A 27,656-nucleotide genomic window follows, 5' to 3' on the forward strand; every position below is an offset into this window, starting at 1 on the left:
GGTGGGGGTGCAGGCGCAAAACAAGCCCCCAAAGTCCTTCACGTTCTTGCTCTCCAGGGATCGCAAGACAAAGATTCGTTAGCTGTCTCTGTCTCACAAACAAATTAATGGAGTGGCAGCTTTTGGTACCAAATGCGATTCTTGTCAAAGGATTAGACACACTAAATCCAGCTACAATATACTGTGATCGTGTGTGTGCGGGGGAGGGGGGTGTTTAAGCAAACCTGCAATAATCATACGTTTACGACTAATAAATCGGGTCCTTTAATTCCTCTGCAATAAGGCTTTGAAATATAATCTGTCGTTCCAGACTGACAGAACACGACTTTTCATAATTATAATTCTCCAGCACACATTACTACTTATAATTAAATTCACTTTTAAGAAATCTGGAGCATTTTTGTGGATTATCTGTTCATGCAATGTCATAATGGTAAAATTAATATATAATCTGTTGAATAAATTTGGTAGTTCTTGGCTATAAAACACACACTCCACTTATTGGTCAAAAGTCGGAAAGAAAAGCTGGATGATCAGAAAACAAACTCCCAGAGGCTCCTAATCGGCAACTCCGTGCAGGAGACACACATGGACACGCAACCTAAGACACCAAGGAGAAGGTGGTGATGAAGATGGAAACCTTGGACTCAGAAACAGGCTCAGAGGAAGCAGGCAGCCACGGTCCAACAGCACCGTCTTGAGCTTCTCATAAAGAACAGCCTAGAAGCTATGTTGCAGTTTTACAACTGCAGCCAAAAATGAGCTTTTAGTCTTCAGCCTGAGGTCAAAGCCCGATGCCCCCAAGGCCTCCAGAGAAGAGAAATGAGGGTGCAGTTTCAAGCATCCCGGGGACATCGCTTCCCACCCAGCGAGCCGTCCTCCCAGGTCTATCCCTTTGCCTGAGGCCCAGCAAATCCTTGTCAATGACCGTTTTTTTCCCTGAAAACTTAAATGAGATGATCAGAAGAGTCAGCTATTTAAAAGGAAGCTGAAGACATGGGTGGCTTGCGACCGGGCACCTCCAGCACGTGGAGCTGACTTTGAGTAGGAGGCCTGGGAGAGTTGTTGCTACGTGGTGGTTTCTGGGAACCAAACGCAAGGAAAGGATTAGGAGGGCAAGTGCGTGAGTGCGTATTTCTAAGTGTGGATGCGGTGTGCATGCATATGCGTGCCTGACGCGTTGTACGTTTGTGCACCTGTGCGCGTGTCTGGGTGTGCATGTACGTCCCTGTGCGTGGGGCTGTGTGCCTGTGTGTGTGAGTGTATCATGTGCACACGTGTGTGAATGTATCTGTGCATGCGCAGATGTGTCTGTGTGTGTGCATGTCTATGTGCGCGCCCTGGTGTGTGTGTCTGGTACATGTGTGTGTGCATGTGTGTGTGAGGGGGAGTGTATGCATGTCCGGAGTCTGAGTGTGTATGTGTGTGTGTGTGTGTGAAGACAGCGACAGGGAGAAGACAAGAACAGGCCTCCGGAAAGTCCCTTTTCCTTTCTAGTCCTTAACTTCCCATCAGCAACATGATGTTTTCCAGCATGGAAGAGTCAATCAGTGCATGCTTACTGAGCACCTACTGTGTGCAGGCTCTGTGCTCAGCACGGCGGATATGGAAACGAGTCAATGGCATCAGGAGGGGTCTTAGGTCCAGGCTCTTCCCAGCGGCCTCCTGCCGACAGGGAGACCACATGGCAGGGCCTGCGCCCATGTTACTGAAAGACACCCCAGCTCCACTGCCTGCCGTCACACGGGCACGAGGGAAACGCCAGGGGGCGTGGGGCCACCTCTTAGCGGTAGTTTGCGCTGACAGCCCGGGAGTCGCTTCTCTCTCGAGGAGACCACAGGCACCGATGCTCTACTTTGGGCTAAAGCCCTAAGAGGCGGCCATCTCAGCCACCGTGCCAGCATTTGTCGCGGTCCTGCCCAGGCAGGGCCCAGCTAGAAAGTCAGGGGCACATTAAGACCGGAGCACCAGAGGCGATGTCAGCAAAGGTTAACATTGACCTTGGGCCTGAGATGGGGCCAAGAATCAGACCAGAAATGGTCACTCCGGGGAAACGGACTTTGGCCCAGTGGTTAGGGCGTCCGTCTACCATATGGGAGGTCCGCGGTTCAAACCCCGGGCCTCCTTGACCCGTGTGGAGCTGGCCATGCGCAGTGCTGATGCGCGCAAGGAGTGCCGTGCCACGCAAGGGTGTCCCCCGCGTGGGGGAGCCCCCACGCGCAAGGAGTGCGCCCGTGAGGAAAGCCGCCCAGCGTGAAAAGAAAGCCGCCCAGCCTGCCCAAGAATGGCGCCGCCCACACTTCCTGTGCCGCTGACGACAACAGAAGCGGACAAAAAAAGAAAAGCAGACAAAGAAACAAGACGCAGCAAATAGACACCAAGAACAGACAACCAGGGGAGGGGGGGGATTAAATAAATAAATCTTTAAAAATAAATAAATAAATAAATAAATAAATAAATAAATAAATAAATAAAATAAAATAACTAATATGACTTTAAAAAAAAAAAAAAAAAAAAAAAAAAAAAGAAATGGTCACTCCAGGATAGAATCACTGAAGGAGTCATAAAAAAGTCTCCCATTTGTGCACTGGGAAAAGAGAAAACTGGTGAAGGGCAGGGGTCAGCCCATGGTCATCAGCAACTTAGAGGCTGATAAAGGTCTAAAGATCTTGACTTTTGATCCTTAGTCTGTTGCTTATAAAAACACACAAACAAGATTATTTAAAAATTACATCTGGCTGCTTCCTCTCTAACATCAAGAATAGGTGAAAAATGAGGTTGGAGATATGGTTGGACTTAGGCTTAGACTCATACTTGTTTCTTATTACATTATCTTGTACCTGGAGGCATTAATGAATATTCAGTGGATGGATGGATGGATGGACGGATGGACGGATGGACGGATGGATGGATACTGAAATTAAAGGAAGCAGCAAGGTCGAGGCCTACAAGAACCCTCCCAGGAGTAGGAGATGACAGCACAAAAGCCCGGATAATCCACAAACATCTTTTATTTTGGTCTTAGAGGTGACCCACACAGTGTTTTAAAATATCTTAAAAAGCAGCCCATGCTTCAAAATCAAGAGAGTTTGCATTTTTTAAAAATGCAAATTTATAACTTTTCTTAAAAGAATAGAAGATACGAAGACCCCAGACTTGCACTCTCACACAGAAACAACCCTAAAGCTGAGCAGTGGCTGCCCCTTTTAACAGAAGAATGATTTCTAGTTCACCGCAGTCCCTACCACTCCCTACTATCCTACACCTGCCCCACTTCCTCAATTATGTCACATGTCTAGCCCCATAGGTATCTGCACTGGTTACTTCTGAGTCAAACAAAATCCTGCTTCTCTCTTCTTCCCTTTGCATTTCTGATATTGCCCCCAGCCAGTCTGCAGCTGGTATTTCCTCCTCTTACTCCCCCCTTCCTTTCCACCTCTCACTCTGCAGTTCTGGGCTGGCACCCAGGTGATGCCTTCTGATGCAGGCAGCTCCAGGTACAGAAAAACCTCTGGCAGGCACCTGTAGCCCACGTCCCCATCCCTGTGGTCTCCCGTGGGAATGACAAGGGTCTGGAGAAGCTGCCTCCACTCATGGCAGGAAAGAAGGGTGGGTCAGGTTCCTCAGTTGAGTGGGAAAGCTGGCAGGTTTGCGGGAAGGAGCAGCCAGCCAGCTAGAAGTTAAAAGGGAATGATTTCTGAAAATGTCCCTTATGCACTTTTGTATTTCATTGACATTTTAATTAAGACTGTAGCACTCTTTGGGGAGCTCTGCTCTGAAGTTGAAATCATTTTAATATGCTGCCCTGGCATAAAGCAAGAGATGAATGGAAGCCTGGGGTTCTCATATGCTTCGAGGTGCTTAGAAATTCTTTTTCACAATGCATTATGACGTTAGGGTGGTTTATGGGTTTCTATTGGCTGAGTGCAGCCATATCAAATTATGTTTTTGCTCTGTGGATTTTGCTGTAAGAAGATTAAAGGGCACCCAGGCCTTCCTTTGTGGGAAGGAGGCCTCAGGATCTCCTCCCACTCAAGGCAGTCACTGGTAGTTAAAACGGTTGCCGTGAAGGGGCGGGGCAGGCTGGAGTCGAGGGGCTGTCTTGTGCTTCTGGCTGTAGCGTCGGGACCTACCTTGGCAGCGAGTTCCAGAACCGGACCTCGGAATTGCAACCATCTGAGAATTTCCTCAACCCACACGTTACAAGCTTTTGCTTACAGAGCAAACATTTTACATCTAGTTTTGGTATTCGAGTTGTTTTCTCTTGGTGGCTGAAACCTGAACACAGTCAGAGGCATGTGATGGGAAGTGTTTCCACCATGCTTGCCCCTGAGAGCATCAGTTGGGTGTAGCTCTCGGGAATGTGCTTATAGCCCCTATTCTTCTGCCAAAATGTTATCGACGTCATTTAAATTGCGGGCAAAATGCTTCCCACAAACCGTACATGATGGTGTTGTCAGTTTGAAATACTCTTATAGCCTCAAACAATGAAATAAAGAGAGAACACCAAAACAGCAGCTGTTATCAAGGTTTGAGAATGTCAAATTGGTGGGGAAAAAATGGCTTATTTACCCAATGTCTTCAGAACAACTAGATACTTGTGGGAAAAAAAAATAAAGCTAGATCCCTACCTCACAACTTATTCCAAAATAAATTCCAGATGAATTAGTATTTATATGCAATAAAATAAAATAAAAGAATTGGAAGAAAAGAGAACCTTAACAAAATCTCAGAACTGGTAAGCATTTTCAAAATATTACTGAAAGACCAAAAGTCATAAAAGAAAACATTGATCAATTTGAATACATATAAACACCTTTGTCTGCTTAATAAAAAATATAATTTGAAGAAAAATTAGCATGGAAAAATATTTACCACTCATATCATACAAAGGCTAATATGCTAAATATATAAAATATTTTTATAAATCAGTAAGAAGTCAAACAGCTGAACAGAAAGATGTGCTAAGGAAATGAATGGGCAATTCTAGAAAAATAAAATACTATTTTAAATGTATCTGGGTAGCAAATATAAAAAAGTTTGATAATGCTTTGCTTTGGGGAGGTTCTGGAGAAATCAGCAGTCTCGTTGGTATATGCATCACCATCTGTGGAGGACACAGCAACAACTAATGGCCGCTGTCTTTAAATGGAAGGGTGGGGTGGCCGGGTGATGTAAATGAGAGAGACTTTTCTTAACTTTGGAATTTTGTATGGTGTGCAGTACGATCTACTAGAAATAGAAAATATATACACATATATGTAGGATACATATGCATATAGAGAGAATAGACCTGCTAAAATAGAAGACCTATGTGTGGCAATTCTGGCTGGATGCTTGAACTTCTTTTTCCATTAATGGTTGCTATCTTAGTTCGCCAGGGCTACAATGACAAATACTACAAGGTGCGTTGGTTTAAACAAGAATTTATTGGCTCACAGTTTGCAGGCTAGAAGTCCAAAGTCAAGATTTGGGCGAGGCCATGCTTTGCACTGAAGGTGGCAGGGTTTTGTGGAGTGAGGGCTGTCGGTTGTTCCGTGGTACCCGCTCTCTCCTCGCTGGCTCCCTCTGCCTCTGGCTGCTGGTTTCTGACCTCTACTGACTGGCTCTGAATTTCCCGTCTTTATAAGGCCTCCAGTCATAGGGTTTAAGACCCACCCTGATTCCACTTGCCACATCTTAACTAATAGCCTCTTCAGAAGCTCCTGGTAAAATGGGTTCACACCCCCAGGGACACAGATGGAGACTTGAGCATGTCCCTGTGGGAGACGTGATTCCATCTCCAGCAGTTGCAGGTATAGGCTCTAGTCCAAGAACAAACGTTTTTGGAACCAATTATATTTTAATCAGCAAGGGCTAAGTTTAATTCCAAGCCTTCTCCTTTCCCAGCTGTCCTTCTAACCCCTCCGACTACAGGTCGGAGGTTACTTGGTAAATATTGTTGAATGAATGAAGGCACATGACTCAAGCTGAAGGTAGACCAGGAAAAACCGTTTCCTTCTACCTGCAATTTTCTTTCTTTTTTATAAACATGTGTAATTTTTATTTTTAAAGAAGCTTTAGATTACATAAATGTTACATGAAAAATGTAAGAGATTCCCCTACTCCCTTCCCCCTCTCCCCCACCTGCCCACATTAACAACATCTTTCATTAGTGTGGTACATTTGTTACAATTGATGAACACATACTGAAGCATTTTACTAACCAAAGACTAAGTTTACGTTATAGTTTACACTTGGCCCCGCACAATTTTATAGGTTTTGACAAAATGTATAACAGCCTGTATCCATCATTGCAATGTCATGCAGGACAATTCCAATGTCCCAAAAAGGCCCCCATATTGCATCAATTCTTCCCTCTCCCTCCCCTCAGAACCCTTGTGGCCACTGCCTTCATATCAATGATACAAGTTCTTCCATTGTTAGACTAATACATCTACTTTAGTCTATGGCTGCTCTCCCCCCTTATGTTTTTTCATTCCTCTATCTTGTAGATTTGGGCCCCCCCCCCCATCTTCTACTGAGAGGGGACTTAGATCCCATGGGGCAGATGGACGGAACTGTCTTGTTTGCCGTTGCAAACACTCTCCTCTCCCTGGGACGGGTGTTCCCCATTATCATCCTTTTGTTAGTTGTCCTGGGTGAGTCCAGTGAACTGGCCAGTAGGTGTTGCAACTCTGCTGAGATTCAGGGCTCAACCAGCATGTGAACAGACCAAAGATTTACATCTCTGGGACATATATTTAACAAGTATAGTATAGTATAGTACTAATTATAGGTTCACATAAAAGGGGCAGAAGAGTCATGTAGGGAAACCAGAAGTGAGTCTAACTCTCTTACACTGGGGTGCATATATCCCAAAGCGAGGCCCACTGACAAGGTGCTGAATTCCTGACATTATCTCCCCTGCCTACAGTGTCTGAAGTCTCTAGAGCCCTCAGATGCCCTGCTGTTTGAGGCACCGCTTACTGCAGCAGTCAATGAGATCTGCTGAGACATGCACAAGCGTAACCTCTGGAATGACCTCCCTACTCACTTTGAAGTCTTAGCCATGAAAACTTGTTTGTATTTACTATTTCCCCCTCTGGGTCAAGGTTTTTTCAGATTCATCACTAGTCAGTGCTTGGTATAATCCCGTGGTGCCAGGCACCTGCGTTTCCAAGGGTAGCACCTGAAAGGTCGGGCCTGTCTTCCCAGGCCCAAAAAGGGGGAAATTGGGTAAAATCAAATGACAAGTCGCCTGGCCCAGAACACAACAGGGCACCTTTGGGCAAGTTGTTTTTTTTTTTAAAGATTTATTTATTTATTTAATTCCCCCCCTCCCCCGGTTGTCTGTTCTCTGTGTCTATTTGCTGCGTCTTGTTTCTTTGTCCGCTTTTGTTGTCGTCACCGGCACGGGAAGTGTGGGCGGCGCCATTCCTGGGCAGACTGCACTTTCTTTCGCGCTGGGCGGCTCTCCTTATGGGGCGCACCCCTTGTGCGTGGGGCTCCCCTACGCGGGGACACCCCTGCGTGGCAGGGCACTCCTTGCGCGCATCAGCGCTGCGCATGGGCAGCTCCACACGGGTCAAGGAGGCCCGGGGTTTGAACCGCGGACCTCCCATGTGGTAGACGGATGCCCTAACCACTGGGCCAAGTCCGTTTCCCTGGACAAGTTCCTTTTTTTTTTTTTAAAGATTTATTTATTTATTTATTTCTCTCCCCTCCCCCCCCCACCCCGTTGTCTGTTCTCTGTGTCTATTTGCTGCGTCGTTTCTTTGTCTGTTACTGTTGCTGTCAGCGGCACGGGAACCTGTGTTTCTTTTTGTTGTATCATCCGGTGTCAGCTCTCTGTGTGGGCGGTGCCATTCCTGGGCAGGCTGCACCCTCCCTCACGCTGGGAGGCTCTCTTTCTGGGGTGCACTCCTTGCGCCTGGGGCTCCCCTACGGGGGACACCCCTGTGTGGCACGGCAGTCCTTGCGCGCATCAGCACTGCGCATGGCCAGCTCCACACGGGTCAAGGAGGCCCGGGGTTTGAACCGCGGACCTCCCATGTGGTGAATGGACGCCCTAACCACTAGGGCGAGTCTGTTTCCCTACCTGGACAAGTTCTTTAGGTCTGTCTCCCGGTTAGTAAAACAGAGATTGTAATAACTAGCTCCTGGGAGATCAATATACACTGATGGAATTGAATAGAGTTCTTATTAGATTTCTCTTCCCTTTGCTAAGAAGATAAACTGAGATGAAATAACAACTGAGATAACAAAGAGCGGGAGGCAGGAAAAAGGGCCAGTGTGATGGTTCTGCTGTGGGTGAAGATATGATCAGGGAGTGGGGACATTGGGGCGGGCGGGGAATGGGCTGATCTCAAAGGTGTGTGGTCCAGGGAGCTCCTTATATTTTTACACAAAGTTGAATCAGAGCGTATGTCAACCAAGAGCGGACGAACGTCTTTGACTGTGCGAGGCTTAGACCCATCCATTTATTGGCCTCTCTACAGCTCTGTGCTTCCACTAGTGGGAGTGTGTGTGGACGCGCAAGTGGGTAGTACATGCAGACACACGTGCGTTTAGTAGAAGGACTGAACCAGGACTCGGGTTCTAGCCTAGCTCCACCATTTCCTTTGTTCTCTCACCTGGAAGTGGAGATCATTTTTCCTCCTGATTCCACTCACAGGCTTTTGTTTTGCTTTTTTCTTTCTATTTTTGTTTCGTCAGGTTCAAATGAAGTGACGGATGAGGAAGTGGACTGCAACCTGAAAAAAGCTGGATGAGATCAGTCACCGGGGCTTCTGTACCTCCAGCCGAATCCTGCCTCTGGCTTCTCTCCGTGTTCCCAGTCATTTATACGTCTGGACAATGAGTCGTTTTGGCCAAAGAGAAAGTAGGGGGAGAGTATAGTGGTAAGAATGGTAATAATATCAATAGTAACAATAACAATGCTAAGAATAATGGCAGCTGAGTTTATTTAGCACTAACTCTGTGCCAGGGTCAGGTGCCTGTCCTGAGGTGTGGGAGGCGCAAGGGAGGAAGAAAGCTAAATTGTGGCTACTTTCGGAGGAACTTACTAATGACCGGCTCTGATCCTTGGCTGTGGTGTGTGCACGTGCTGGCATGTGTGTTTGCGTGTGTGTGCGTGTGCACATGCTTGCATGGGTGTGTGCATACATATGCATGTGCTTGCATGAGTGTGTGCGTGTGTGTGCCTGCGTGCATGTGTGTGCAGGCCTCTTTCCAGGGTATGGATGTCTGTGCCTCGTCTCCTTATCTCTCCCTGATTCAGCCCCCTTAGAGCTGAGGAGACAGGGCGTGAGGAGTGGGCTTCAGGCAGGCTCCGAGTATAGAAAAGTGCTTCCCTCTATTCTAGCAGCCCATGTGGCTTGATAAAGGAATCCCTAAACTGCAAGAGAGGTGGGTTAGAGTTTTGGCTTTGCCAGTGATACACCTCCCCCCGAGTTTTACTCTCCCCTCCACTAAAACAAAAGGTCCTTGCTAGGTCACCATTGTGGCAGCAATTGGTCACTCTGCTACCACCCCCACCGCCATTCGGTCACCTTTTCCACTTTCAAATCCCGGTGGGTTCAGTTCAAGTAGGCATGCAGCCTTGCCTACTATAATTGGTTCCAGGATGGGCCAGTGATCCCTTCAGAGAGATAGAGATGCCAAGTGGCTTTTGGGCCAGAAGCAGATGGTGTTTCCCAGAATATGTGATGCTGGAGCTCCTGGCAGCCATTTTGCTACCACGGGGTAGCTTCTGTCTGAGTATGGAACCAACACAGTCAAATGTGAAGCTGAGAGATGAAGAGAGATTGAGCCCTGGGGACATGGTAAGAACACCTGGGTCCAGGTAAACCTGATTGTCAACTTCCATTCTTTTCTGTTAAGCTATCCAGGAAACTTTATTGTCATTGGGATTATTTGCTAAGATTTGCTAAGCCCCAGTTTGACGTGGGCTTCCATCGCTTAGAGCTGAATATCTTAACTTATGCAATGACCATCACGGGCCTTTGCGGTTCCTCAATCCCAAAGCTGTATGGCTCCTGGGAGCCTCCCCACCTTGAGTTGGGCCAACTGCAGGAAAGTGAGAAGGAAGGTCTCAACCGTGGCCCCACATTCCTGGAAGTCATGACCTGCCCAGTGTGGTAGGGGCTTGCTCCGGTGTAAAATCCTGGGGTAAAATCCTACGGCTCACTACACATTTTAGTTTGACTATTTTGATGGTGAAGTATCAATGGGCTTGAGCACAAGATGCTGCCCTGGACCCCACTGGGGAGTGTCAGGTAATAATCAGAGTTGCCTTGCATTATTTTTTTCTAATCTGAAAATTTCTGGTTACCAAAATATCCAACCATTTCAGATAAAGTAGAGGTTGTCACCTCTATCCAAAACCCAGAAGCTTTCACATCAAATTCTACAGTTCTGGCTTTACTGACGAGGCAGAAGGTCTGGCATTGCCCCACAGTGAGCAGACAGGGCTCCGTGATCTTGCAAGGCTGGCCCAAGGTAGTGTCCTCAGGAAGTCCTGGGTCAGAATCAGCCCCCTGGGAGGTGACTTTAGAAGTTTCTCTTGAACGTGAGGAGAGCATGGAGAGGAACAGATGTCAGTGAGGGAAAGCCAAAAATGCGTGCATTTGGTTCAACTCTTGTTTTCTAGGTGGGTGTGATGACAGGTTCAAGCGCACACAGCAGGTTTGGAATAGAGAAAAGGGGCCGTTGCAGCAGGTAAGGGACCCTAATATGAGAACTGTGGGCTTCGCCATTCAACACCCACACCACTGCCCTACCGCCCACCGCCTGCTTAGCCTGAGCAGGGGAGCCCAGGGCTGTGCGGTGGAGGGTCTTTGTTCTGCCCTCCTCCTGGCAGAATAACCTGCCCGTGGGTTATCCTTCCATTACACTCTTTCCCTCCTTTGGACTTTGAGGAGTAAAAACCCAGCCCCCAGTGCTGGGCAGCCCAGCGAGCCCAGAGGAGCGTTAACATTCAGCTCGAGAGGCACCTAGTGTAACAGAAGCCCGGATAAAGAAACTGGATTTCAGGCACAGGGAAAAAAATAAAAATAAAGAGCCAAGACTTAAACTGTCCCGTGAAATAGGGAGCATTTGGCCAGAGGCACGCACGTCGGCAGGAGAGGGCTCAACTCCTTTATAAAGGGCTGAGTTTTGTGGGAGCGCAGATGCATTTTGTTTTCCTATGAGGCAATGCTGATTAAATTATCAGAAACCAAGCTAAAAACCAGGCTGCCTCCATATTCCCTCACCCCTCCCCTGGGTCCCCGCAGGGCCCCCCCACTTCCTGCTTATGAGGTGCTGGCTTTATCTCGGAAGCTTTAGCTTAAATGTCCAACACATATTATTAATGAAAGCGATAAGCTGTTGTTTATTATATGTCATAATGGGGAATATGACTATTTAATATAAATCTGACATTTAAATTCCACTTAGTTCTGAGATGTGGACGATATCAAGGCATAACTCTGTACCCTGGAGTAAAAACTCCCTGGGTCTGCATTTTAAAGCATTGAAGTTTTCAAAGTAATCAGCTTCCTTTTTTTTTTTTTTCCAGAGGAACCAAATTGTGAAGACATCTGTTCTGTTATTAATTTCACATAAATCTTAAGCTCCTCAAGGCCAGAAATGAGGCTTCATTCACGTCGAATTAATGAAACATGATCGTAAGTCCCTTGCATGGAAATGCTGTCACACAGTTCTGAGCTGCTTATAAGCACTGAGTAATCTCACAAACTGCCAGGGGACAACCACTCGAAATCCGCCCTTCCCTTCCCCCGGCTGCCCGAAAACAATATCTGAAAATATCACAACACTAACTATATCCTGAAAGATTAATAGCAGATGAAAATTTCTGGGAAATGAATCAGACTTTCTCAGCAAAGGATACAAAAATCCCTGGCAAGAACAGATTGCACGGCGTAAGAGCTCTTTGGATACAGTTTAATAACCGTGCCCCAGGCAGACGGATGATATGCCTGCAAGGAGGGGAGGGGGCGTCTGGGATGTCACAGATATTTCTTTTTTTGGGGGGGTGGGTATTGGAGAGCATACTTTACATGCATATGTTTGCTTGGCCAAAGCATGATGAATGTGTTGAGTGTGTGAGAGAATGTGTGTGCTTGTGTAGTGTACGTGAGCACATGTACACATTTATGTGTGAAGTATGCCTGAGTGTGTATGAGTGTATCAACATGGTAAGAGTATGTGAGGCTGAGACTGAGTGTGTGTTTGTGCATGTGTAAGTGTGAAAATGGGAGTTGCAAGTTTGTGTGAGTGTAAGAATATGTGTTTGAGAGTGAGTGTATTGTATGTGTGTGATTCCATGTGTGAGAGAGTGTGTGTATGAATATGGGTGAGTTTGGGGGTGTGGGAGTGTGTATAAAGGTATATGAGGGTATGTGTTTGTACATAAGCGTATATGTGTGCTTGGTGTGTGTGAGAGTGTGTTTATGTAGAATGTGTATCTTCATGAGTTTATGTGTGTCTTTGTGTGTATGTGTAGAATGTATGGAATATATGTGTGTCTGTATGAATTTGTGAGTGTGTGTGTGGCACCGTGTCTCAGGAGAGAAGGGACGTAGTCAGTCTGAGCTGAATCTTAAATACCAGACTGGTGCCAGTCTTTCTTGAAAGGAACTCACTCCTGGGGTTTTGGGGTTGTGTGGGGGGCCATGATTTTTTGGTCAAATACCTGAAATTGCCATTAGAAAGAGTGCCTGAAGGGAGGCATAGAAGATGGAGCCTGAGATTTCTTAATCAAATTTCCAAGTGTTATTTTTGGTCTTCTGCTGAGCTGGGACCCAAAAAAGAATCTGCATATGATATTACATCTCAAATCTTCAGAGCCTTGTTTGCTTTGATAGTTATTTATTTATTTATTTGCAAAAAGGAATTTAAATCAAACAGAGAGGCACAAAAGCAAAACCTTTGAATGTAGTGCGAAATTAATTAAAACCGGCACTCAATGGGTAGAGTGGAAAACAATAGAATTCAGAGAAAAGACAATGAAACTAATTAGACTCCGATGGGAAACTCCTTCCTCATTTATTGGTCATCCATAGGTAATTAGTGAATCTCAAATATTGATATTTGAGGAAAAATACCAGAATTTTAACCCCTGTTTTCCCGAAAGCTTCCTTCTGTACATCTTTAGATTCTGATCTTCTAGACTAAGTCTGTCCTATTATTGGGCATAGCATTTGTTTTATTTTGGGGGAAACAGTCTAGTCCTTAACAACAATTGTCCTTAAAATAATGTGTGGGTGGACTGAATTCAGCTGCCCACAGATAAAGACAAATCCAAATGCAGATATGTTGGGCTCCTGACAGTTAGAGCTAACCCAAATGGTGAAGCCCATTTGTATATATGGGTAGATATAGCGCCAGCTACGTTTTTGCTTTGATATTTTGAGGCTTTGTTTTATGATCTGTGCTTATGTAGATCTGTGAAAAATATTTCCATCCCCCCACTCGAAAAACCCTCAACCGACAATGTAAGAAAGATGTTTCGTTTTGTTTAGCATAAGACAGCAACTAGGGGTCTGGCTTTCTTGTCGGAAGTTCTTTTGAATGAAATGATCAGTTAGTATTTATGCTTTTTGTCCTTCTGTATTATGCAACAGCAAAAATGTACAACTGCCCCAGTGGGACAATTTAATGCACAGCCAGCCTGTCTCAAAGTTTTGAAGTTGGCCACATGTGTCTTTGGCAATTTCCAGGTCTCCTTTAAGTGTCTTTTAGAATCTCCTTTTTATCCCTCACCCTGCCTCAGCAGTTAAGGTTTTCAGGCTGACCGTGGGTTGTCTCTAGCGTGAAGAGTGGGCTTTGAGAAATACTTTTATAAGCCTTCGTTCAGTTTTAAAAGACAGCTAAAATGCTAATAGTGGGACTTCAAGCATCGTGGTAGTTGGACGAAAGGGATATTTTTGAGCAAAAGAGCTTTCCAACAATCTCTCAAATAATTTCTCCCCAAATGCATAGGATGGCCTGGTTTAGAGAAGTCAATAAATTATGACAGACCTTAGTTTCCCTCTCTTTAAAGTGGAAGGAATTGAGCAAAAATGAGCTTTAAGATTTCCTTAAAGCCTGTGTCTTCAATGATTCTAACCTAATGGAGGGGGGGCGGGGTGGGAAGGGGAGAGGAAGAAGAAAACTGTTGGGTACAAAGAAAACCAGGCTCTTCCTAAAAGTAACACATGGATTTCCTTCCTTCCTTCCTTCCTTCCTTCCTTCCTTCCTTCCTTCCTTCCTTCCTTCCTTCCTTCCTTCCTTCCTTCCTTCCTTCCTTCCTTCCTTCCTTCCTTCCTTCCTTCCTCCCTCCCTCCCTTCCCTCCTTCCTCCCTTCCTCCCTCCCTCCCTTCCTTCTTCTTGCTTAGTGTCACCTGAGTGCCTGGCCCTGTATGGAATAGTTCAGCTGCAATATCTCATTTAACATTTACAACAACCTTCTGAGGTCAGCACTTCTAAAATGGAGTCTGTTTAAATACTGATAAGCACAGGTTCCTAGATGCTCCTGGTGACACCGGCTATTTGCTGCTAGATGAGGAGGTGGGCAGGGAAGGAGCTGGCACTATGGACAGGGGGCGCTTGAGGGGGCTATTTACCCACTGGTCTGGGAAGTACTTTAATTTTTAAACAGTGATACAGGTTGTACCATCAGATGTGACTGAATATCAGCCCTGATTTTCAGTCTCTGCTTTCCGCAGTGATCAAAGATAAAGCGCTGGGAGCCTAATAACCTTCTCAAGGTCAACCCACCAGGAAGTAATAGGGCTGAGCTGGAAGCCACTTTAAGCCTTTAAGACTCAAAATTTCATGTTCCTAGTCATTGTGCTGACTGTAGAGATGTCTCTGAACTGACCTAAATATGTCCCAGGGTGGCCCAGTGCTTTATTTTGTACAAAGATCTGGATGAAAGGTTCTAGAATCCAGTTTGAGTAGGGGGTAAGATTGCCAGATTTAGCAAATAAAAATACAGAACAACCAGTTCAATTTGAATTTCAGATCAACAATGAATACTTTCTTCATGTGTATTTAGTGTATTGCAAGGGACATGATTCTATTTAAAAAACGGTTGTTGTTTATTTGAAATTCAAAGTTAACTGGGCATCTTGTATTTTATCTGGCAATCCTAAGTGGGGGGTCCTGGATACCAAGAAATTTCAAGGCGCAGACACTCTTTTCTTTTTTTTTTTTTTTAAGATTTATTTATTTATTTCTCTCCCCTTCCCCCCCCCCACCCCCCCGCCCCTGTTGTTTGTTCTCTGTGTCTATTTGCTGCTTCGTCTTTGCACTTTCTGTCACCCTGGGTGGCTCTTCTTACAGGGCACACTCCTTGCGTGTGGGGCTCCCCTACGCGGGGACACCCGTGCGTGGCACGGCACTCCTTGCGTGCTTCAGCACTGCGCATGGGCCAGCTCCACACGGGTCAAGGAGGCCCGGGGTTTGAACCGCGGACCTCCCATGTGGTAGGCGGACGCCCTAACCACTGGGCCAAGTCTGCTTCCCAAGACACTCTTTTCTAGAGACTCCCTTCTCCAAAGCTGTTGGTGAGCAGGGCCTCAGGTGCAGTCAGAATTCTTCTAACCTCACCTTCTGTTCCTTCTTGATTCTAAGGCCATCAAATGCCAGGGCACAGGTCATCTCAGCCAAGCACCCATCTCCCCCTCTTCTCTTCCTGTCCTCCCATCACACAAGGGCTCCGAGGCTTGGCTTTGAAGCCAGGGAAGCTGGTCCATGGGGCGTCCTCGTATCCCAATCCCTTGGAAACGATCCCTGTGCTGAAGGTCTCCCTGGTTTGCCTGCTGCACTTATCGTTTCTATAGCCCCACTCATCCCCACTCAGATGGTATTCAGTAGAACACACTTCTTGAAAAGAAAACTGCATCTTAAAGGTTAGCGATACAAAGCCTTCTGCAGATGAGAAAAACGAAGTAACTACTATGAACCTCTGCTGGTTCGCCTGCTCCTTTTCACAGGCTGCTGCACAAACACAAAGCCGGGGTTGCGGGTGGGGGTTGCTAAAATGTCTTGGTGTCCAGTTTCTGGGCCACAACGTGAGCTGGGAGAATCTGGTCTTTGCCAAACCCCTTGACCGAGAATAAATAAGATAATAGAGAATAAAAACACCCATTCTCTGGAGTGAGGTTTCTTAAACTGGGTTCCATTGAGCAGAACCCCCTAAAGGCTCTATGGAGAGAATTTAGGGTCTTTGAACTTGGAGGGAAAATTTTATATTTTTTATTTTTGCTCACTTCTGACAGCATTTCATTCAATTCTGAATGCAGGCAACAAACCATAAACTGTATCAGTGACTTGTGAGACTTTGTCTCCAATAGAAATCACAGATCTTTTCATGTCCTATAGTTGTTTAGAACAGTGTGGAGCTGGCCCATGCGCAGTGCTGATGTGCGCAAGGAGCGCCGTGCCACGCAGGGGTGTCGCCCGCATAGGGGAGCCCCACATGCAAGGAGTGCGCCCCATAAGGAGAGTCACCCAGAGCCAAAGAAAGTGCAGCCTGCCTAAGAATGGCGCCACCCACACGGAGAGCTGACACAGCAAGATGATGCAGCGAAAAGAAACACAGATTCCCGGTGCCGCTGATAAGGATAGAAGCGGTCACAGGAAGAACACACAGTGAATGGACACAGAAAGCAGACAACCCTGGGGGAAGGGGAGAGAAAGAAATAAAAAAAAAAAAAAAGGAAATGCAATAATGATTAGATTCACACCTGTATCTTGTTATTTAATGGCTAATAAGTACACATATATTACTATACCAATGTTTTAAATTATTTGGATAGCTGTTACCATTTGTTATGTTTGTCATCCTATTTTTTAGTTTATGCATGTAAAAATATTATTCTGAAAAGGGGTCCATAGGCTTCACAAACTGAGTCAGGACCCCCAATTCCAGGGGAATTGTCCTTCCAAATGCCAGGTGCACCTTTCCAGGCCTGTGCCTCTTTATCTAGGGGGATTTCTCCCCCTCTTCAGGGTCCAGCTCAAATGCTTCTGCCCTGTGACCCCTGCCCTGTCCCCAGGGCTCATCCATCCATATTCTTCTCTTCCCTCTAAGCATCCCTCCCTTATCCCAGTTGGACCCTGCTGTCTGCCTAAAAGTGTAAGGCCTTGCTCTCTAGCCAATTAAAGGTGATTTGGCAAGTGTCAGAGAAGCGCTCAAGCCATGTCAACACCAAACTGAGACTTTGTCCTTGATGTGCCAGGGACCCTTGCTATCTGAGTCAACATCACTGCCTTGTCCATTACCATCTGTGTACATCTGGAGTTGCCTTTCCCACATTTATGGAGTCTCATTGAATTCCTGCAGAACCTTAGTAGTCTTAGGAGCCTCATTTTGCAGAGGTGGAAGCTGAGGCTCAGAAAGATCAAGTGAATTTGCTCAAGGGCACATTAGCAAGTGAGTATAAGCCAGTATTTGGACTCAGGGCCTTCTGATCCAAAATCTTTGCACTGAACATTTTATAGGTTCCTAAGGACGAGCCCAGTGCTGCGCTGGAGGAAGATCATTTCTCATCGGAGAGCATCGTTTTGAACCCGGTGGAGAAAAATGTAGGACTAAACAAGCAGAGAATTTCAGATCTTCAGATTTGGAAGGGCCCGAGCCATCTAGTTTAGTTGGTCCCAAGAGTTGCAGATGAGGAAACTGAGGCACAGGGAAGGCAGCGCTGAGGCCAGAGCATCCTGACCCCAGATTCCTGGCACCAGCTCGAGTGACTATCCAAGTCTCTGACCTTGCCCCAGTCGACACAAACGTGGGTAAACGTTTCTTCAGTCTGAGTCCTGGTGATGCAGGGAAGGGGGTGTGAATCTCGGTTTGGGATGTGCCCTGCCCGGGAACTATGCCCTGGCAACATAATGCCTGTGCTAATCCCTTGGCATCCCTCAATGATTCTGAAAGTTTCATCACTTGTGGGCTCTTATTGTTGCCATATCTAAATGATATTGATACTATTGCCTACTTATTGGCTTTTTCCCTTTACATTGGCTTTCTTTTAAAACTTAAACCCATTTATTTAAAAAAGCAAGTTTTCTATCATGGCTGTAAATAGAAAACCAGTAATCATAAAAATTACTTCAATAAAAAGAAAACATTTATTAAATTCTAGCTAGAACCTGCTGCCTGCAGTAAACTCCCAGCCTGAGGCTCACTGCCTCTCTGTTAAAACATAAAGAACAAAAGAATAAAAATGATTAGCAAGTGTGAGATGTTAAAGGCACACTAGCACCAAACCGAGCCTCTCTTGATATAATTAGAAAGGTCCAAGGAGAATTTAAAAGGACACAGTGTTCTTACTGTGTGAGTCAATGCTGTTTAATGCCTTATCTATGCATCATTTGCAATCACTTTAACTACCATCTGTTGCCCTGCCTTTCTGGAAACACTCCACTGTCTCAGCTCAGCTGCCCCATTTGATGGGTGCAGAGAGGTTGCTTCGTCAGCCCAGCGTGGCACAACCTGCAGGGGTACCACTGATCCCTTTGACTCCAGATATGGGGCTTTTGTCTTCGGGGTATCTGACCCCTAAGGTGCTCGATTGCAGGCAGGATGCCACATCTGCCCAGGGAAAGGACCTTTGGCAGCTTCATGTGAGCCCCATGAGCTTCTGCAGCCTGATGCCCATCTAGGCACGAGCTCCACCACATGGGAGCCATGTGGTGGGACGGACTCCAGGTCGGCAGTCCCCGTCCGAGAACCAGCAGTGGGGCAGTGGGCAGCACTGGACCTACTCTGGTTTTGCAAGTGAAGATGATGTTGAGACAGGAAAGGAGGAATGGATAAGAGAGGGAGAGAAGAGAGCAAGGGCCAGAGGAGGCGAGGGGCTGAGGGTTCTCATGTGGCAAAGGGAGATAATAAAAGCCACCTCACAGGGTGGTGATGCTTGATTATTTGGAGGATGAGAGCATGCATTAAGTGTTCTCTCTCTCTCTGTAAGTATGTATATGTGTATCACATGTGTGTGTGTGTGCTTTTGGTTGTTTTTTTTAATGTGAAAATAAGGAGTTTGTAGCCAAGGTCTGCGTTGACAAGAAAATAAATGGGACATATGGGAAAAGAAAGAAACAGGCAGATGAAGAATCCCCTTGAACTTCAGGACAGCCTTACCCGATGCTGGAGAAAAGGCCCCTGTGAGTCCTGCTCCAGGAAGCCCCTGGCCGCCGAACAGCCTGGGCCTCCACCCTTAGAACCTCACACTGGTGAGCTAAGCGCTGCCCCTCTTGCAGGTTCTCTAGAAAAATTCAAGAGCTAACACAAGAGCTAGCTAACACCTATAGCAGACAAGCAGGTTTCAGGAGATTTCTTTCAACAGAGGCCTCAAGAGAGCGAGGGTGGGAAGTGGAAGGAGAGCGGGAGGGACAGGTAGATAGATACAGATGCTTCTCCCTCCTGGGTGGGCTGAGGGGTCCTGGGGCTGCAGGCGCCCCGGAGGGGAGGGGTGGATGCAAGAAGGCGGGTTCCATTCCTGGGGGCAGGCAGCCTGTGCCGTTTCCTCCCCTCTGTCTTGTCTCCTGCAGGTGGAAAGGGGGTGCTGCAGGAAGGCCAGACTCCTGCCTGGACTGTGCCTGCTTCCCGTCACAGACAAACCTGCTTCCGGGTGCCCTGTGCTCGGCACATCTGGCAGCCCAGTGGGCTTTTCCTTAAGGATCAGGAGAAACCCTCGGACCTGGGCAGATGTGATCTAGAAATACACCCGAGGTGCACAAAGACTAGCGAGGCCGAGGCCTGAGGATGGGAGTTCTTGTCCTCTCCCTGGCCTCAGTTTCCTGAACTGTAAAATCGCAGAAGGGAGACTAGACTAACTGATGTCTAAAAACTCATCCTGTTAATTAATATTATTATGATTAATAATTACTACTAATGCTAGTACGATCCCTGCGCTCACAATAAAAATACAGATATACAGAAAACTGAGAAAAGTACTTGTGGATTACATTGTGTACTGAAGCCTGGGCTCTAGGGGGCCAAACACAAACAGATTAAGAAAAATCCATCCAGGTGTCACATGATATCAGCCAAAGAGATGGAGTTATGCTGATTTAAGGGCCACTTCTAATGCCCCAAATGAATGAGCTCAGAGTTCAGATACTGGTAGCTTTATTTCTTTTGCCTGTAGGGTGTTTTAAAAATTGAGGAAACATTTTAATGACAGAAGTTTTCCCATAAAAATGTCAATAGCCAGTGTTTCTAGAAAATTAGGAATATGGCAGCAATCAGCTGGAGCTGAGTAGAGGGCACCTGCAGGTCGCCAGCAGGCTCAGCTCACCCCAGTCCCGACCAGAGAGATTATTCTCTTCTGTGACCTGCCTGGTCCACCTGTTTGAGTTTGAGACACTACTCCACGCAGAAAACGGCTGGATGCTCCAGGCAGAATGGGAAGCGCCGGGTTGGAGGTGATCTTGTTCTGCCTGGTGACTGATGCAGAAACGCCCCGAGCCTGCTCTGGATGAAAACCGACAATCCGCCTGCATCAGGCCTGGTGCGGGCCTGGACCCCCGCAGGCCCCGTGGTCCGTGAACCAACCCGAGGCGTGGCTGTCCGAGTGGAGAGCTGGCTGCTGTGACCCGCAGAAGCCAGAGTGGAGCGAGGGCGGCCCACGCTTCTCAGAAACATGCCAGCCGCCTGCTGAACCACCGTAGCGCCTGGCGGATCTCCGTTTTCTTTTGCCCCGGACCCTTTCTCCAAGGTGTGAAATCGCTGTCTCTTTCTTCCTGCGGGTGGGTCTCTGTACTTGGTGGAAGGGTTCTGTGGGGTGAAGGCTGTTGCAAAAATGGCTTTTCCCTTCCTGACTTCCAAGACCCTACCTGCCAAGATGCCTTAACCTTCCGTTCATCTCCCTGGCTTGCTGCACCCAGTGGGGACAGGGGGAGAGCAGGGTGTGAGAGCCAGAGAAGGCCTCTGGCAGAGGGGACTTGAGCATGCCCAAGGTTCTCCAACTAAAAATGGCAGGGAAGTCATGCAATAAAGAGAGAGCAGCCTGGGCAGGCCACAGAGGTGGGACGGTGCTAGGCCAAAGAGTGTTAGGTGGGTAGGAAAGCAGGGTGCCCATGGGTGTATATTTTAGGGGGTGTCTTAGTTTGGCCTGAGCTGCTATCAAACTAATGTTGGCTTAAGTGACAGCAATTGATTGGCTCATAGTTCTGAAGCTAGAAGAAGTCTGAATTCAAGTCATCAGAAAAGCATTGCTTTCTCCCCAAAGTCTAGCATTCTGGTACTGCTGCCAGATAGCCTTGGGGTTCCTTGGCTTTTCCCTGCCTCCTGTCCCGTGGTGATGTCCTCTCCTTTCTTGCTTCGGTGACTCCCAGGTTTTCTTTATAAGGTGTCCAGATTCCCAGGAGAAGACCCACTCTAGTAGAGTTGGGCCACGCCTTCAGGTACCATGACATCATCAGGACTTCCCATTCACAATGGGTTCACACCCACATGGGTGTGGATTAAGATCAGGTGTGTGTTGGGGCATGTAATTCACCCTTGGAGGTGCTGGCCAAAGGAAGATGAGGAAGGAAGGGTAGGCTGGGCCCCGAGCACGAGAATTGCAAATGCCACGTTATGCTTTTGAGCTTGTTCCTGAGGTCAGTGGGAGCCACTGAAGGTCTGAAGCTAGAGAACGACGTGGGTTTTGGAAGCAGCAGTGGGACTGTCTGGCACAGAAACAAGAGTCAGGGCTGCTGTTAGAAGACAACAGCTACAGGCCCCCCAGGAGACCAAAGGCTGAATGGAGCGGCAACGGCATGGTAGAGGTGGGTGGAGGGCGAGGAAGGGCTGATTGGATGAGCATTTCTCTAGTTTGCACATGGAGGATGAGGAAGAGAGAAGAGCTAGAGAAAAGCTAAAATGTCTAACGTGGGCACCTGGATGTTGGTGCCTCCAGCGGACCAAGGAGGGAATCAGGTCAGGGGAGACCAGGACTCTGGTTTTATACTTAGAGAAGTAATTAACCTACAAAACAGAGAGGCCTTTTAGGGTTCATGGCATCAGGTTGCACCCTCTATGCACCCTCAAAAGCCAGGTGTATATTCCTGGTTTTTGAGCACATAAAAGTTTTATCCTGTATTGAGGGGACAGAGAAGTTTTGTATATAGGAAAATTTGTTTTGCTTCTGCCCTTGCTGCCTGCGAGAATCAAATTCAGCCTTCCAGTCCTGGCTGAAATGTCATCTCTTCCAGGCAGAACTGCTGACGCCCCCACCCACACCCCAGTTCCCCAAGCTACTTTTTCTCAGCAGCCCTTATTCCGCCATCCTGGAGTTCATGGTTCCATCTCTCTCTTGCCAGATGATCAACATACTGCTCCTTTAATCTTCAACCTGCCCATCTGGCACAGTGTTTAATATATAGAAGTTGTCACTAAAAGTTGAAGAACAAATAAATGATATCTATATATCCATCTTACAGCTTTAGATTCAAGGCACCGAGAAACTCAAGTGCTAGTCCCAGACAAATGATGCTCTTAGACCAGGCCCTGTGGAATTTTTCCCCAGCTTTACCTTTTCTATGACACTCTATTTTTTCCTTTAAAGTAGCAGTCACAAACCAAACTCATGTTTTATAAAACATGTATTTGCCCCATGCAGTTATTTATAAATTAGAGCCCGCCTGGAAATTGGGAGATTTCACACCCAAATCTGAATTTCTTTCTTCTTTTGAGAAGTCAGAGGCTCTGGAGACACTGGTTAGGCTCCTGTTCCCAATTTGTCACACTCCCACCAATCCCTGAGGTTCCCCCAACATTGGGTCTTGGGGAAAGTTGCCAGGTAGTGCCATGCTTGCACCATTGGTTTTCTTGTACAGAGAGGAACATTATCATATAATCGTGGCTTTAACAAAAGTGGAAGCAAATTGAGGTTGGAGTTGGACGTGTTTTCCGGTGGAAGTAAGGACTATTGTTATGTGCTGTCATTAAGGTGCAAATGACCCTTGCATCATCCATTCTCACCCTCCACCCCTAAGGGCTCAGTCATCAAGACCCATTCTAGGAAGCACAGTGGTAAGACAGTGACCTTCCTGAGTGAGCTTCTGGCAAGTTCCTTAACTTCTCTCTGTCTCAATTTCCTCATCTGCAAAATGGGGATGATGAGGATAAGAATACCTATCCTGGATGTGGTGGTGAGGATTGAAGGAGGCAAGAAGAGCCAACAACTCAAAATAGCACCTAACACCTAGTCAGTGCAGAGGGCGGGAGCTATGTCAATAAGGAGAGTGGTGACACATTGACTTATTCCCTCACCAGGTATTTCATTTGGTAAACATTTATTGACTTAATAAGTAGGCAGAAGTTTTTGAAAAATACCAAATCGTACATTTTAAAGGTTTCTCTGTCCGTGTCTTTAACTCGGGGGTTCTCAACCCTGGATGTTCACTGGAAGCCCCTGGGAGCTCTTGCAAAGTACTGATGCTGGGAACCCACCCAAGGCCAATTGCATCATACTCTCTGGTTAACGAAGATAGCTGTGCCAAGTTAGGGTTAGTGTGGGACACTCTCCTCAAACCAGGGCCAGGTCATGCGTGACCCTGAGAGTGGATACCTCCTGAAATTTTGCACCCCTAGAGGGACCCCACTCGCCTCACCTTGTCCCAGCCCTGCCCCAATCCATTTAGAACAGAATCTCTACAAACACAGGGACTTTTTTTGCCTGTTGTATTCCCTGCCATGCTCCCCCCCCTCACCCCCCTCCCCAGGCCCCAGAAAGCAGTAGCACATACTATGCCCTTGATAAACTTCTGCTGAAAGAGTGACACATGAGTGGGCCCATCCTTTAAGGTTCAAGCTAGAGCTGCCTCTTCACTGGAGACAGCTGGGCTTGCTTGATGCAAACCAGGGAGCACAGTCCTAGGCCTGGTTGCTCGTGATTCTAGAAGGGACCTCAGAGGTCGGCTGGGATGGTGTTCCCCAGATCGAAGGCATCAGGTCCACAATTATGATTTTTGCCATATCTGTATTCCACTTGAGTGGTTGCTTAATAAATAAACACTTGCTTTACATCATTCATATTTACTCTTATGCATTTCTTTGACAAGAAAAGGTTTACAAGTAGATTCTGTAAAGGAAAGTTGCTTTCCCTTGCCATAAATAGAAAGGTAATTGTAAAAATAAGTGCAGAGGAAAGGAATCAAGGTTCTTCAAGGTCACATCCATTCATGCATTCATTTCATGTGTATTTAGTGAACACCTCCTCCATGCCTGGCAGTGTGAATCAGACAGGCCAAGACCCTGCCATCGTGGACCTACCATTCCAGGGGTAGAAGAGGGACTGTGCCTAGCTCCCCTGACTCCCAGTCCAGTCCTCCTGCCTGCCCCTTCCCATCTGGAAGAAGATATGGTCATATTTCCCCTCCTGCCCACGTGGGTGACTTGGGCCCTCAGTATTACATTAACATCTTTTCATTTCAATAAGGTAGCTGCCCTTTCACCCCTTCCTGGGCTCCATGTCCCGGCAGCACACGCTTCGAGAATGCTGCTAATTTCAGCGTCTGGCTTCCAGACCCAGACGTCAAAACAACTACCTTTCATCTCAGGTTTGTAACACAGAAAACCTTCAATATTGGGAACAGATAGCCTCGAAGGTGGGTTCGTATCTCTCAGCAAGACTGCTGTAACTTAACTCTCCTGCCCCCCATCAGGGCTTTCTCCCTGCCTCGTAGGTATTTTAATACAAATGTTCCTTTCATTTGACTGATTGAGGGTCTCCAACCTGCAATAAATGAAACATCTGATCCTCTTGAATCCAAATCACTTTTTCTTTGATTTTCTTTTACTTCTATTTCTTCGTCCTTTGTTCTGCAGCACGAGTCAAATTTCCCTTTAGAAATAGAAAGAATGTGTGTGGGTTTTTCCTGCCCTTTTTTTTTTTTCCAAGCAGTCTCTAGTACAACTGCTGGCTCATAGGCTAGAATATTAAGATCAAATTCAATGGCAGACTGTCTACAGCAATGTGCTTTGCATGCCTGGACCCCTCCCCCCACCGCCCCGACTCAGGGGCAATGGCCATACAAATTAGCCTCTATGTATTTGTCCCAGAAGCTGGCTTCCTGAGCAACCCCTAGGCTTGGAAGAAAATAAGAACTAAAGATTTTTTTCCCCTGCTGAAAATGTTAAGTTATCCATGTACAAAGGCCTACATGTTGGCATCAGGCTGTGGAGCTGAGCATTTAATTGCCTTTGTAACGACTCAGACCGTCAGAATGGCATTGGGTCCCCAGGCTCAGGTAACAAGCCAGTGGAGTCTGTTGGCATCTGGAAGGTTCATCCCGGTTATTTCAGTAGGCAGGCAGTGGTCTGTGGGAAGCTGCGGGAGCCATGACCAGCTCACCCAGGGCCTTTCTCCATCAGGGGTCTGGGCTTGAGTCTGGGGAACCCTTGAGCTGGGGTGCTGTGGGTAATAGTGCTGAGTACCACTTGCCAGTAAAACTGTCTCCCTCCTTGAATTGGTCGAAAGTCGCGATCCCTTAGGGCCGACTGAGTTGGCAGCAGGGAGCAACCATGAGGAGCATTCTACTGAACTCCATATCTGAGCCACTGTCATCCAGGACCAGCCGCCTTCCTGAGCCTCTGCACAGTCTTCCCGGCTTCAAGGAACTCTCTCTGCTGACAGGCTTGGTCCTGATCCCTGGCCGTCGTCTACCTACCCACAGGTGGTGGCCAGCATTCAAGATGACCCACAGTGTCCACCACCTTCTGGGGTCCCAACCTTGTGTGATCTTCACCTGCATTGTCCCAGGGTTGGTCTACACCAGTTGTCAAAGACTGGCTCCCATCCTTGGGTGCCTGCTCACTCTCAGGAACTTCCCCCTTGGATCGCATGTTCTGTGGGGAGCAAGCTGCCATGCTGGGAGTGTTCCTATGGAGAGGTTGGTATGACAAGGAACAGCCAGAGAAGATCCCCACAGTGGGGTTTCTGCACCCCATCAGCCTAAGTAGCGATGAAGGAGATAGTTTAATGCATCCAGGCTGACAACTTCAAATCCTAGATCTGCCGCTTTGTAGCAGTGTGCCTCTGGGCAAGCTCTTTAGCCTCCCTTTGCCTCAGTTTCCTTGTCTGTAAAATGGGGATGATAGTAGTGCCCAGGGCTGGTCAACAGGGAGAGGCCTTCCCCGTTCCACTGTGCCTTTCCCCCTGGCAGAGTGGACAACACTGACAAGTCCAAGTCCAAGCAGTGGCCAAGTCCAAGCTCCTCTGATATAATTTTCAAGGACTATCTAGGCTCAGCAGGGGCCCGCTTTCACAAATGCACAGGTTCTTGGTGAGGGGGCCACACAGCCATTTTAAGATGGATATGAGTGGACATTATCTGAGAGAGCGCAGGCTTTCAAATCAAATAGTGCGGGGCTGGAGGTCTGGCTCTATCACTTGTCCTGTCATCCTTGGGCAAGTCAGTTAACACCTCTGAGCCTCAGTTCTGCCATCTGTAAAATAATGACTGTAGAGTTGTTGAGATATTAAGAACTTTTTATTATTAAATCATATCATAAAGGGTTCAACTAAAAGGACGGTCTAATATGCCTTAATCCCCCATTCACTGCAAGGAAAGAGCTACTGCTATTTCTTGTCTCTCTCTATATATTTCTCCCATGATTCCCAAATAGTTTTTGTGGCCAATGTGCAAGTGGTGGTGGGAGGTGTTGCAATGTCACAGGAGCTTTGTTCTTCAGTTGGTACCTTTAGATTTCCCTAGAACTGCTGTAGTATAAGCTGAAAGTGATTTAGACCAAAATCTCAGGGAACCACACACTAACACCTCAACTCACTGCAAAAAAAGTTTGAGAGTTAGAGCAAGAGAGAAAGACAGAGAGAGCAAGATTGACGGACTGGTTCTTCCCCTTAGGGCCTGAATGCCTCTTTAACTTCTAGCCTGCCCATTACTGGACTCTTACATATTGTCACACACTGAACCACAAATACCTGAGTTGGGCGTGAGGGTTTCAGGGGACATTTGCAGACCTGGTGCCCCTGCCAGGTGAAAGCAGCTACGTGAGCTGGGTTCTGACCTCTGGCTGGTGGGAGCAGCACCCCCATCCTGGCCCCTGCTCTCAGAAATCTCCACCCCTCCTGGGATAGGGCCTGGCTTGGCCACAGGAGGGGCTCTGGGTCACTCTCAGCCTCCCTTGTCATGCTCCCTGGACGGTTGGCTTGAGGGTGTTTTGTAAACTCTTTGACATGTCCTGTAGTTAGTTTTAATGGGCCTCGTTGTCCTTAAACAACAATTGTCTCTCTCTTCCTCCTTCATTTCCTTTTTTTGTTTTTCATCTCTGGATTTGTTTCAGCATGATCGGCGACCTGCTGTTGAGAGTTTGCATGGAGGTGAAGCCTTCTCACGTCTTCCTGCTTGTTACTTGCAGGAAGGCAAACATCAAAAGGCCCCACGCCGGCTCCCCACGTGGCCCAGATATTCCTGTATAATGTGGAGAGGAAATGGGGGCCTTTGTGCCTCCCTTGCTCAGATCGTATCAATTCAGTTTTCCCCTTGCCTTAATTTGTTCTTCGCATTGTCCTCACAGGCACAGCAAGCAGTGGGTGAGGAGGAAGGTCTGGAGGGGGAAAGAAAGCAGGTTAGATGCTGGGGCTGCTAAAAACTCCAGTGGAGTTTGGAAATGGGGGGGAGGAAAGGACCGACATTGGCTGGGGTAACACCTTGGCCAAGGAATTTGAGAG

Source organism: Dasypus novemcinctus, chromosome 18, assembly GCF_030445035.2.
Source record: "Dasypus novemcinctus isolate mDasNov1 chromosome 18, mDasNov1.1.hap2, whole genome shotgun sequence".
In the NCBI taxonomy this organism is placed as follows: domain Eukaryota; kingdom Metazoa; phylum Chordata; class Mammalia; order Cingulata; family Dasypodidae; genus Dasypus; species Dasypus novemcinctus.